At 38.3% G+C, this 12,304-nt stretch overlaps 1 long non-coding RNA gene across 2 annotated transcripts; it reads left to right on the forward strand.

Moving 5' to 3' along the window:
* The first annotated feature begins 6,438 nt into the window (after nucleotides 1–6,438).
* On the forward strand, nucleotides 6,439–9,986 carry LOC120533581. Of its 2 annotated transcripts, XR_005634555.1 has the most exons (4): nucleotides 6,439–6,567; nucleotides 6,733–6,899; nucleotides 8,993–9,176; nucleotides 9,688–9,986. It is a non-coding gene; the product is annotated as an uncharacterized LOC120533581 (long non-coding RNA). The 2 variants fall into 2 exon arrangements; XR_005634554.1 differs by having other exon boundaries at nucleotides 6,439–6,899.
* The last annotated feature ends 2,318 nt before the right edge of the window (nucleotides 9,987–12,304 follow it).

The following is a 12,304-nucleotide window of genomic DNA, read 5'->3' on the forward strand; positions in this document are numbered from 1 at the left end:
GCCTCAGGAGCTAACCAGAGTAACACTGTCCACCACTCCATTCGTTATTCCGGCACATTGTTGACATTCCTCCTTTCTGCAGTCCATCTCTCCTTTCTTGATCCCCTATATCTCTTCTCTTTTCAATGCCTCACTGACCCCGAGTATCTTCTCTACTAATTTCAGGATGTCTTGTTGAATCCTTATACTCAAAAACCCTCTCTCTTCCCATCTTCCTTTGAGAATTACCATCCTGTGACCATTCTGCCATTTTTGTCCATAAACCTAGAACTCATAGTTCATAAACACCTCTCTTCATTTCTCTCTGACTATAGTCAACTAAATCTGCTTCAGTGTTGCTTCTCCAAGGGTCCCGCTATGGGGACTCCACTGCTTTCCACCACAAATGCTCTTAGTTCTGCTCGAGCTGCTTCTCCCTCCTCTGGCCTCATCCTTCTTGCCCGTTCATCAGCCTTTGTTATGGTTCACCACCCCCTGCTCTATGATCACGGTCTTAAAGTGAGGATCTGATCAAAGACTTTGTAATCAGAAAAAAGTAAGAAAACACTTTTCAAATATATTGTGAATAAAGTGTATAAGCATACAAAAAACATTAATTTCCATCTTCCTTTAAATTTTCTTTCATTCTGAAAAATAACATTTTATTTTAGTTTATTATTGTTTATATTTTGAATTTGATATTTATGGGGCCACCAAAATCGTTGAAGTTCTTGAATCCAGCAATATCCCTGTATTATTTTTTAATCCTTTCTTATGTGTAAATTTGCTTTGTTCTGTAATAAAAAAATTAAAAAGTAACCTGCTTAATAATATGTCTCTCGGCTGGCCTGGGAACACCTTGGGATTCTCCCAGAAGAGCTGTAAGAAGTGGCCAGGGAGAGGGAAGTATGGACATCTCTGCTCAAGCTGCTGCCCCGGCAACCCGATCTCGGATAAGCGGAAGAGAATGGATGGATGGATGCTTAATAAAGCCCTGAAGACACAGCCTATGATGAATCTTAGCAGAACAACAAAGTATTTCCATAATATTCTCAATATGGTCAACTAATGTGGAACTGAACTGACAATACAGCCCTGTCAGCGGTGGATCGGTACGCTCAGTTCAGATTGGCCCATGTCGTAAAGTGGAGTTTATTTTATTTTCTTTATTAAGCACATGTGCAGTGCGTCACATCAGCTCAGATATGATATCACACACTCCACTATTCATCATTTTAAACACTTCAGTCAGTTCTGCTCTTAATCTTCCTTTTCTTAAACCAGCGTTTCTCAACCTTTAAGTATTTGCGACCTGAGTTTTCATAACAGTTTTAATCGTGCCCCCCTAACATTTTTTTGAAACGTAGATGCATATTTTATTACACCTACTTTTATGGACATTTATCTAACTCTATATTTATTGTTCTAGGTTCATTAAGATGATACACCCAGATAATAAACCCGGGGGATGGTGTTAAAAATGTGTCCAGAATAAACATAACAAGTCTTAATGCGGTAATAGCAATAACAATAAACCAAGGGTATGATATTGAACAGTCTCGTTTAAAGTAGAGATGAAATAATTAGAAAAAAGAGAAAAAAGAATGATTAAGCACAATAAAACATAAACAGATAGCGCCCTAGTAATACTTAGTAATAATGAGAATATATGAGAATATATGCTGATAAAAACCTGTATTTTAAAACGAATAGATCAGACAGTAGATTATTATCCTTGTTTTATCATTAACCGCCATGAATCACTATTATGTATCGGAATAGTCCCGGGATCAGCTTTCTTAATTCCTTTTCTGCTTCTTCCTTGCTAGCGAAGACATAGAAATGACCCTGCCATTCCACTTTCAATTTTGCCAGATACAAGAGGTTGTATTTGACGCTGGCTTGCCATAACCGCTGTTTGATGTTGTAGAAGGCTGCGCGTTTAGTAGCTGTTGCAGGAGAGAAGTCAGGGAAGATACGAATGTGGTTATTTTTATATATAATATCTTCCTTGTTTCTGAGGAGTACCATCACCTCTAGCTTAAATGATAATCGTTCAAAACGAACTATAAAAGATCTTGGTCGGGGTCTAACAGTGTTTGATCCACGTGCGCGGTAAGCCGCTGCTATCTCAGATTCTGCTTTGAAGTCCTCCCCGATTATTTTAGAAAAAAGGTCAGCTGCAAATTTCACAGGGTTTGAACTTTCTCGATTCTCAGGCAGACCTTCAATTCTGACATTATACCTTCTACTCCCATCTTCCAAAGCAGCCAGTCTGTCTCCGAGTTTTTCTCCAAGTTTTTTGCATTCGGAGCTGACATTTACTGCTTTTTCCTCGGCACTGGCAGCTAAATTTTCGGCCATTTCAATTCGATTCATGAATGTCTCCTTGAGATCCTCCAATTGATCAGTAAGCGTGCTCAAGTTAACCGAGTTTTCCTGAATGCGCTCTTCAATTTTACCCAGCACCTGTCGAAGCTCAAGTTGCACCTCTTGGCGCAGCCTTTCATTTGCCTGTTGGAATTCCTGTCGCAGCCATTCATTTGCCTGATTCAACTCCTGTCTCACCTCCTGTCTCATTTTTTTGCTTGCCTTTGCCGTTGCTTTCTCATTAGCCTTCTCGCTTTTCTTTATATCTTGCATGAGCTCAGCGAGCAACACCTTTAGTTCAGACAGTTCAATTGTGTTTTCTTGTACCGTAGATGAAGCAGCAGACTCTGCTGTAGCCGGTGTCCCCGCTGTTCCCGGCTCGCGTAATTGCGTAATTGAAGCCGCGGACTTAAAGGCCCTTTCCAGTTTCAGGTGATCTTCTCCGATCGGTGAGCTATCCAGATCTGCACTCACGATCGCACCTTCACTCCCCTTTTCGCTCTCAGCCGGCAACAATGAGCTGGTGTCACTCACTGAGGACCTTACTGTCACCAACTTGATGGCACAGAGCTGTGTGTGAAGCTGTGGTGCTGTGAGGTGCCTGTGGTCACTCAAGCTGGTGACCCTCAGAAACTCATCTTCTGATTGGCTGGTGACTTTGGCTCTGCCACATCTCTTCTTATCAGAGTTTCTTCCAGTTTCCAGTTGTCTGTGTAGGACTCCACTGTGCTTACTGACACTTTGATTTTTTATTTGTACAGTTTGTCTAAATTAAAGGCCTTCATTTCTAAAAGTAATAATGCTCTGTCTCATTTCATTTGTTAATTGCCATCACTGAACTTTACAACTTTCTAAAATGTCGTATTGTCCAAGTCATACTTCAGAGGGTGTAGTAACGCAGTCTGCTTTAACTCTGACACACAGAGGGGTTTTCAGTAATCCACAGAAGCTGGGACACCTGTGCAAATTGTTTGCTTCAACCTGGAAGGCTCCCAGAAACATCGTTCCCAGACAAAGGCCCATTTGTAATAGTCTGATATTTCCTTTTTTGGTTTTTGAATTAAAATGAAAAATGACATAGAAAAAATTTAAAACCAAAAATTTCTTAAAATGCACTTTTCAGAATGCATAATAAAAGAAGAAATTAAAAGTAGAGTAAACTAAACAGGTAGAACAATTTAAGATGAAAATGACTCACCGATTGTGGAGCTGGTTGGAACAAAAACCTGCAGCCACAGGAGGGTGCCAGAGCCAATGCTGCAGGATGTTAGTGCGGGGACTCAGAACTGAGGAACGGAGGATTAGCACTGAGAGGAAGGCTGCAGAAGTGAACCTGCAAAGTCAAAGTAGATTTTATTGCGCACAGATAAATAAGCACAATCATAAAAATCCAAAAACGGGGCAAAGAAGAAATAGTGAGTGCAAATATTTTTAAGATTTCAATAAATTAAAAAAAAAAAAACAACAGTAAAATCTTCTTTCCAAAGGCTTTACATTCAGTTTTCTGCAAAGCAACATTAAAAACAAGAACACTTCTAACAACAACAACATTTATTTCTATAGCACATTTTCATACAAATAATGTAGCTCAAAGTACTTTAAATGATGAAGAAAAGAGAGATTAAAGACAAAGTAAGAATTAAAATAAGACAACACTGATTAACATAGAATAAGAGTAAGGTCTGATGGCCAGGGAGGACAGAAAAAAACAAGGAAAAACTCCAGACGGCTGGAGAGAAAAAATAAAATCTGCAGGGATTCCAGGCCACAAGGCCACCCAGCCCCCTCTGGGTATTCTACCTAACATAAAAGAAACAGTCCTCTTTGTAGTTAGGGTTCTCTTGGAAGGACTTGATGATGATGGTCATGCAGACTTCTGGCTTTTAATCCATCAATGTAGGACATCACGGTGCTTTGATTAGGTGGTGATGCCGCAGATTGCCACCACAGAAAACCGGGAAAAGAAACAGAAGAGAGAGTAGGGGTCAGCACAGATTTTAGAGTCACAATGAATAGTTATTATAATGAATTGAACATATAGAGTATCAGGATTAAGTTAAATTGAAGTTATAAAAAGGCCATGTTAAAGTAATGTGTTTTCAGCAGTGTTTTAAAGTGCTCTACTGTATCAGCCTGGCGAATTCCTATTGGCAGGCTATTCCAGATTTTAGGTGCATAGCAGCATAGCATACCTCCATCTTGATTTTTAATCCTAATGCATCAAGTTTATTTCTAATAATCTCATTATCTCCATTACTGCCAATCACTAAGATTTCAGTTTTCTCTTTATTTAACTTGAGAAAATTACTACTCATCCATTCTGAAATACCAGTAAGACATTGTGTTAGTGAATCAAGAGAATCGGGGTCATCAGGTGCTATTGATATATACAGCTGTGTGTCATCAGCATAGCTGTGGTAGCTCACGTTGTGCCCCGAGATAATCTGACCTAACGGAAGCATGTAGATTGAGAACAGCAGCGGACCCAGGATAGAGCCTTGTGGAACATCATATTGGATATCATGTGTCTTTGAGTTGTAATTCCCACAACTAACACATAATTTTCTCCCTGCCAGATTGGATTCAAACCAATTTAAGACACTGCCAGAGAGGCTCACCCATTGACTAAGGCGATTTCTAAGAATATTATGATCAATGATGTCAAATGCGGCACTCAAATCTAAGAGGATGAGAACAGATAAATGGCCTCTGTCTGCATTTACCCACAAGTCATTTACTACTTTAACGAGTGCAGTTTCTGTGCTGGGATTTGTTCTAAAACCTGACTGAAATTTATCAAGAATAGCAGGTTTATTGCGGTGGTCATTTAACTGCATAATGGCTGCCTTCTCTAGAATTTTACTTAAGAAAGGCAGGTTAGAGATGGGTCTAAAATTTTTAGGAGCCGAGGGGTTGAGATTATTTTTCTTGAGCAGGGGTTTAACTACAGCAGTCTTAAGACAGTCTGGAAAGACCCCCGTATCTAATGACGAATTAACTATGTCCAGAATATTGTCAATTAGTACGCCTGATACTTCCTTGATAAAACTTGTTGGTATTGGGTCAAGGACACAGGTGGAGGGTCTCAGTTGAGAAATTATTTTATGTAAATCAAGTAAATCTATCCTGATGAGTTTAATTTGTTTATAACAGAGTACTGGGGCGCAAGAGGACCTGCACTGTTGGAGAGATGTACTGTTATTTCTAATATCATTCATTTTTTGATTGAAGAATACAGCAATAGCCTCACAAGTTTCACTTGAAGTATTTTGAAGGCATTCCTTTGAGTTACCTGGTTTAGCAGATGATCAATCGTAGAGAATAAGACTCTGGGATTACTAGCATTGTTCTTTATAATCTTAGAGAAATAGCAGCACCTCTCAAGATGGACTGTGTTATTGTATTCTGTTATTTTAACCCTCAGTATTTCATAGTGGATAGTAAGTTTAGTCTTCCTCTATTTACGCTCAGCTCTACGACATGTTCTTTTCAAATCAGACACTCTTTGGGTCTTCCATGGTATAACAATGCTAGAAGATTTTTTAACTGTCTTTTCAGGTTCAACTTTGTCAACAGCAGCTCTCACTTTAGTATTAAATCTTTCCACCTTACTATTTACATTATCCTCGCTATCATAATTAGCACTATAAACGGATTGATTGCTTAGAATGTTTGTAAGTTTTAATGCTGCTGATAAATCAAAGAAGCGTTTTTTAACAATATGCTTCTCATGAATGTTTTCTATAATTATTACTATATTAAATAGTAAAAGAAAATGGTCTGATAGACCAATATCAATGACCTGCTTCACATCAGCTTTTAACAGGTTTAAAGAAAATTAAGCACCCGCAAGAAAGACTCTTCTTTGTGTGAGAGATAGAGCAGGACTATCATCCAGCACTGGAAGTGACCGACCCTAAACTGAAGCCCCCCGTTTGAATGGCTTAAATGCTCTACGCGTGTCCCTCCTGATGGTGCACGCGCCTCACTTTAAATCTTGGATTGTCGGGCGCGCGTGCCCGCTCACATCCTTTCGAGCCTTCAGCCCTTTGCGCGTTTTCACAAGCAGCAGAATGTCCTCCACTTTCATCGCCCCGTATCTCTGTTATCTCTGCAAGCACGCAGGAAATGGAGACGTTGGCCGTAGGTGCTTCCAGCCTCTTGTGCAGATGCAGCTTTAGGAAAGTTTATGAACACGTTGAAAATACCCAGCTTTCAGTAAGTAGCGCCATAGCAGACGAAACCGATTTCGTTGCGGTGAAATGCCATTATTAAAAGACGTCTAGTTTTAACTAAGCAACATGTGTACGCTATTATTTGGTTCAGTTTTTATTGTAATAATGTATTAATAGTGGATGTCCTTCACTCGGTTCTGTCAACTAGACCCGCCCCCCTGCGCTTGCAGGTCGCAGACTCGGCTTTCCGCGCCCCCGGCCGTCCACAGTCCGTAGAAAGAGAAGGAGAAGAGCTGCTATACAGTTTTTACAATTCGAAAAAGAAAAGGAGCTGAAAACGTGTTCCGACACGGAGCAATGTCACAACAGAACCAGGTATGGACTCACAGAATAAAAAGCCCATTATATTTAAAGAAACTTTAGATCCATTAAACAAACTAATGAGATGTACGATTATATACTGCATAGCGAATCCAAGTGTTCTCTGTTTATCGTCATTACTGACATATCCTATTTTTAAGCATATCGTTTTAATTATTTTTTACCTCTTGTATTATTTTTTTTAAATATTTGCCATATTATTTCATCTATATTAACTTTTAACTTATTTATGAGATGTTATGTAGCGAATCTGTAATGTTAGTGTACAATATGAAAGGTATTTATGTTTATCGACGTCATTAATGCTTCTTAAATATCTTATTTAACTTGATTCTTCTGTTGTTAGGTTAGCTACAGTATTTATAAAAGCACGATAGCGCTTTCTGCCAAATTAGTATTACATATTATTTTTGTCTTGATATCCACAGTCACATTTCTCCATAAAGGCAGAGAATATAAAAACAGCTTTGATTACATTGATTAAATATCAAAACGAGTCCAAGTGCCCTCTTTATAAAAAGCAGTGACCACAGCATCCTGAGTCATGAAGGCCACATTGTGTAACAATACTGACGTTTAGATTTCTGAACTGGAACTTTTTAAAATATACTTTAAGAAGCAGCGCTAATCCTGCATTTTCCACTATTTACAGATGTAACACAGGGTGTGTCACCAGTGGCCATTTCCATTGTTGTTTTTGTTTAAAAGTCATTATCACTTTAGAGGGGTCCTTTCATCAGATTGGCTGTCTCAGCCATGGAATGGCCAAATGGGGGAGGCAGCTCGATGGCTGAGGTCTCCAGGACTCTAAAAATATCCAAACCATATTCTGTAATATCATCTACTGTTAAATTCTGCTCCGTACTTTTAAAATTTGTATTTTTATGCTGTATTGAGGATTTGTTCTGTTCTGTGTATTGTATTGTATTGTATTGACCCCCTTCTTTTGACACTCACTGCACGCCCAACCTACATGGAAAGGGGTCTCTCTTTGAACTGCCTTTCCCAAGGTTTCTTCCATTTTTTCCCTACTGGGGTTTTATTGGGAGTTTTTCCTTGTCTTCTTAGATAGTCAAGGCTAGGAGATGCAGGGCCTGTTAAAGCCCATTGCTGCACTTCCTGTGTGATTTTTGGGCTACAAAAATAAATTGTATTGTCAACAGTTTACTGTGTGTCAGTATTTAATATTTGTCTTTGATTATTTTTTTTACCCCTTGTATTAGGGCCTTCCAAGTCAGATAAATAGCCGTGACTGTGGAATTCCCATGTTGATGATGTAACCATTTCATATTATAACTATCTTTTTATGCATGTCCATATTTAATGTTGTGTCCAGGTTTCCAAAGAACCATTTTGTGGTTTCTCTGTATTTCATCCTCGAGGCCCCCTTCAAATTTAATGAGGTGTGTCTCAACTTTAGTCCTCTCTTCTTTCATTGTAGTATTCGTAGAGGGAGGATTATATCTTGTTGTTGGTTCCCATCTTTGTCACCTTCTACAAGTTGTGTTGGATATTTGTGTTACGTTTATTTTATTATTTTTGCATTTTTTTTTATTTCAGCATACTGTCCCTAGTGGTTTTGATGTTCCAGAAATGCTTTCAAAATCCATATCATTTAAATGTATGTTTATAATGGTTTGCATAAATATTTTTGTAACATTAAACTCCTTTTACCAACGTGACTCTGCTCAGCCCTCTTCAGAATGACATGCCGGCTTTGAGGAAGAGCTGGTGTAGAATGTTACTTGAGAACTCCAGCCAAAGGGGTAAATGACATTTAAATTTCCTTTAATAACTTTCATTTAGTTCTGTGGTAATGTGTCAAATATACTTAGCCATATTGTAAATCAAAGACAAATAGTTAAAATGCTTACCATTCTAAACTAAGTGCTTCTTTTTGAAATCACTGAAGTAACTGTTGACATCGGACTGAGCGAGCAAACGCCTTTCTAAATGAATGCCAAAAATCAAAGAAAAAATCAGAAGGTACAGAAATAATGGACAGCCAGGACAGGGTCATTTATTGTGCTTATTGTTTTGGTTCTTTTTTACATTTCCTTAATAAATATTATTTTCTCTGATTTCAGGTTTAGACTTTATTGAGCCATTAATGAGAAGACAGAGTAAAGACTTGCACTACATCTGAAGTGAACAAAAAATGTCTTGCTATTCTGTTCCATAGCACTGCGTTCTGCAGATTTCAGATTAGATTTTTTAGAAGAAACGTCAGCCTCCCTTCTCCAACATCCAGCACAGGGCACTGATGAGCAGGTACAGACACCTCACTTTATAAACTTCAATAAGAAAGATGAATTGCATGTTGTTGATGCTGGCTTACAGTGCCTATGGTATAGTGAATAAAATGTATAAAAAGACTTAATGCTTGTCTCAGATGCTGACTGTTAATCGTTAACCAGTAGGAGTCAAAGCCCAAAAGACTAACAGCCTGTTTGACGTCTTCTGACAAACTGGAGTGCTAGTACAACTCTTAACGGCCTAAAACGTTAGAAATGCATTGTGTGCTGTGTTAATAATAGTGTATGGTAAGAAACATTGAAGACTTGTAGAATCTGTGATCGAAAGCAGTAATGTTAATAATGTATAACAAATTCAGAATATACTGTACATTATTTTTTTTTACTTTCCTTACATACCTTGTAAATGTGGAGGAAAAGGCTATAAACTTTATGATGACCATGTAAAGAATTTTCTTTCTTTCTTTTTCTTTTCTTTTCTTTTTTTTTTTTAATAAAACATATTACACCAACACACAATCCTTCAGCATTTTACCGAGGCAGAGAAGTGGTGTGCTGAGAACATTTCTGTGTTCAGAGGGCACATCTCACTCCCTTTATTACTGTCAATGGACAAAGACGACATTGAGGAGGCCCTTCAGAAATCTGATTTGCTATCTGAATATCTAGAAGAAGACGAGAGGGAATATGTCCTTAGACCCTTCATCATCTTTTATTTCACATATAGAAGACATGCATCTGTGTTTAGATAATGTGAGAGGAAAAAGGAAAATGACTGTGTTTTGTGAGAAAATGTAACAAACATACATGGCCCTCATTGTTCAGGTACAACCTACAATTCTTGTTTTATATTTTAAATATTCTTTAACTTTTTGTAATAAATTTTGCAAACCAACTTCATCTTTACAGTCCATTGTCTCAGATCTGCACTTCTTAGTGTTATGTGTTAAAATAATATTTTATAAGATAGGGCAAAGCAATTTTTATTTTTAAAGCACATTTACAACAGCAGCCAGAACTGAACCAAAGTGCTGTACAAGGAAGAGAAAAAGAAGTAGTTCAAATATACTGTATGTACACAGCACAAAACTGAAAGAATAACCAACCATTACATAAAAGATAAACTTAAAATACACATATATACATATTTCTAATCATGAATGCACACGAGCCAACATATACAAACAATGTCAACTTCATGCAGGGTCAAATGGCGACAAGAAGAAATAAGACTTTAATGATGACTTAAAATGGCCTGTGCTGGAGCAGATCAAATATAATAAGGTGAGCCATTCCAGAGAAAAGGAGCAGCCACTGCAAACACCCGATTCCTCCTTTGCTTCAGCCTCGACCTTGGCACAACTAAGAGCATCAGGCTAGTAGACCGCAGGGCTCTTGTTGGCACATACAAGTGAAGTGAATGATAGAATTCACTATGGGGAGGCACAGTGGCGCAGTGGTAGAGCTGCTGCCTCACAGTTAGGAGTTCGTTTCTTACAGGACCTCTTACAGTGACTTACAGGATTGAATATCAAATTCTGTTCTCGACCTGCCCACTAAGGTCCTCTTATTCTGTGCCCCCCACTAACCTGCACTCTGTGGGTGACAGCAGGGCCTTCAGCTGTATATAGCGCCTTGACTGTGGACTGACCTCCCTAAATTAATGACATCAGCTGACTCCATTCATTTGTTTAGGAGGACATTAAACAGACCTGACATTTGGCCTCTTCTTTCAGTTTACCCCCTCTGTCTGTCCAGGTACTCAAGGTTTGAATTTTGAATGGCCAATCATTTAAAATAATAAGTGACAATAACTAGAGCAGTTCTATATAAGGCAATTAATTTAAAGCATAATTCAGTGTAGAATATGTATTGCCGTTTTCTTCACATATGTGTTTAAAAATATTAGATTGGCTTAAATGTTTATTCTAAATTGGTTTAGAACAATATTGCACACATGCATAGTACATTTTTAAAAACATAATCACTTTTATTATTAACATTTTACTTAACTCTAACATGGTGCAAACATTATAATTATATTGTATACTTTGTTTCATGAATGTAAACGAAAAACTATTTTCAATTAACACAGATCTTGTTGATTTTAATTTTACTGACATGTTAAATGTTTCCCACAGACCTGAACACAATGTAAATGTTAATAGTGTATTTCACAGAATTGATCCATATTGTTTAGTTTGATGTATGACACGACGTGATGGCAGAAACCCTCTGAACTTCACAATGATGCATATTATTTGGTTTGATGTACTATTTTCCTTCTCATTTTTATCGCTCAATTTCTGAACGGGTCCTTCACCTGACATTACTTTCTAGGCTTTGCCGTGACCTGCCGAAACCTTCCAAAAGTAATTTTATGAAGTCAGTCCTGAAGTGACAGAGACGTCACTTCAGGGTCTGTAACTGTAGGTCTACAACTACGGTGACGTATGGTGCTGTGGCTCTGCAAGTGCATGCTACTTGTCTCACTCATAGATATGGAATTACTAGACGCCACATGACCAGCAGCATCGTACGTCAACGCCGCTACCATATTACGAGTGGCACTGCTGTGGAGTGAAGTAATGGATAAAGATGCTTCACGCATGTGCTGCTTGGGATTGTACAAACTGCTGTATGCTCCAAACCAGATCACAGAGATTACATTTCATAGATTAGGCTGCGCAATTGTTTTGGTTATATTTAGCCATTAGAAAATCCCGTTTTATAATCTTAACTTTAGCTACGCCAGGCTAAGATAGCAAAGCTATGCATTTATATGTTGTTAGCTGTTAACATTTCTAAAACTGAAAGTTTCCCAAGGAAATCCACCTCAGGAAGCAATGGGAGGTCAGGTAGCCCTTAGACAGGATTTTGAGAAAGCTGTCCTGTGATGTGTGCCGTGCTAGTTTAGTAACAGATGCTGTACCTGCATCATATGATCAAAGCTACCACTCGCTCATATTAAAAAACAAAGGATGATTCCTTCTGAGTGTCCAGTCAAGGAGGTCAAAGTAGCTGAGCGTGTTATCAGACAGTCAACATTAGGGCAAGCTGTCAGTGGATCTTTGATCAATCAGTTTGTTTGGGCTGAGATTGGTTCAGATGATGTGTTTCTTCTCAAGGAGCACACTGAGGAAA

Source organism: Polypterus senegalus, chromosome 8 (assembly GCF_016835505.1).
Source record: "Polypterus senegalus isolate Bchr_013 chromosome 8, ASM1683550v1, whole genome shotgun sequence".
Taxonomy (NCBI): Eukaryota; Metazoa; Chordata; class Cladistia; order Polypteriformes; family Polypteridae; genus Polypterus; species Polypterus senegalus.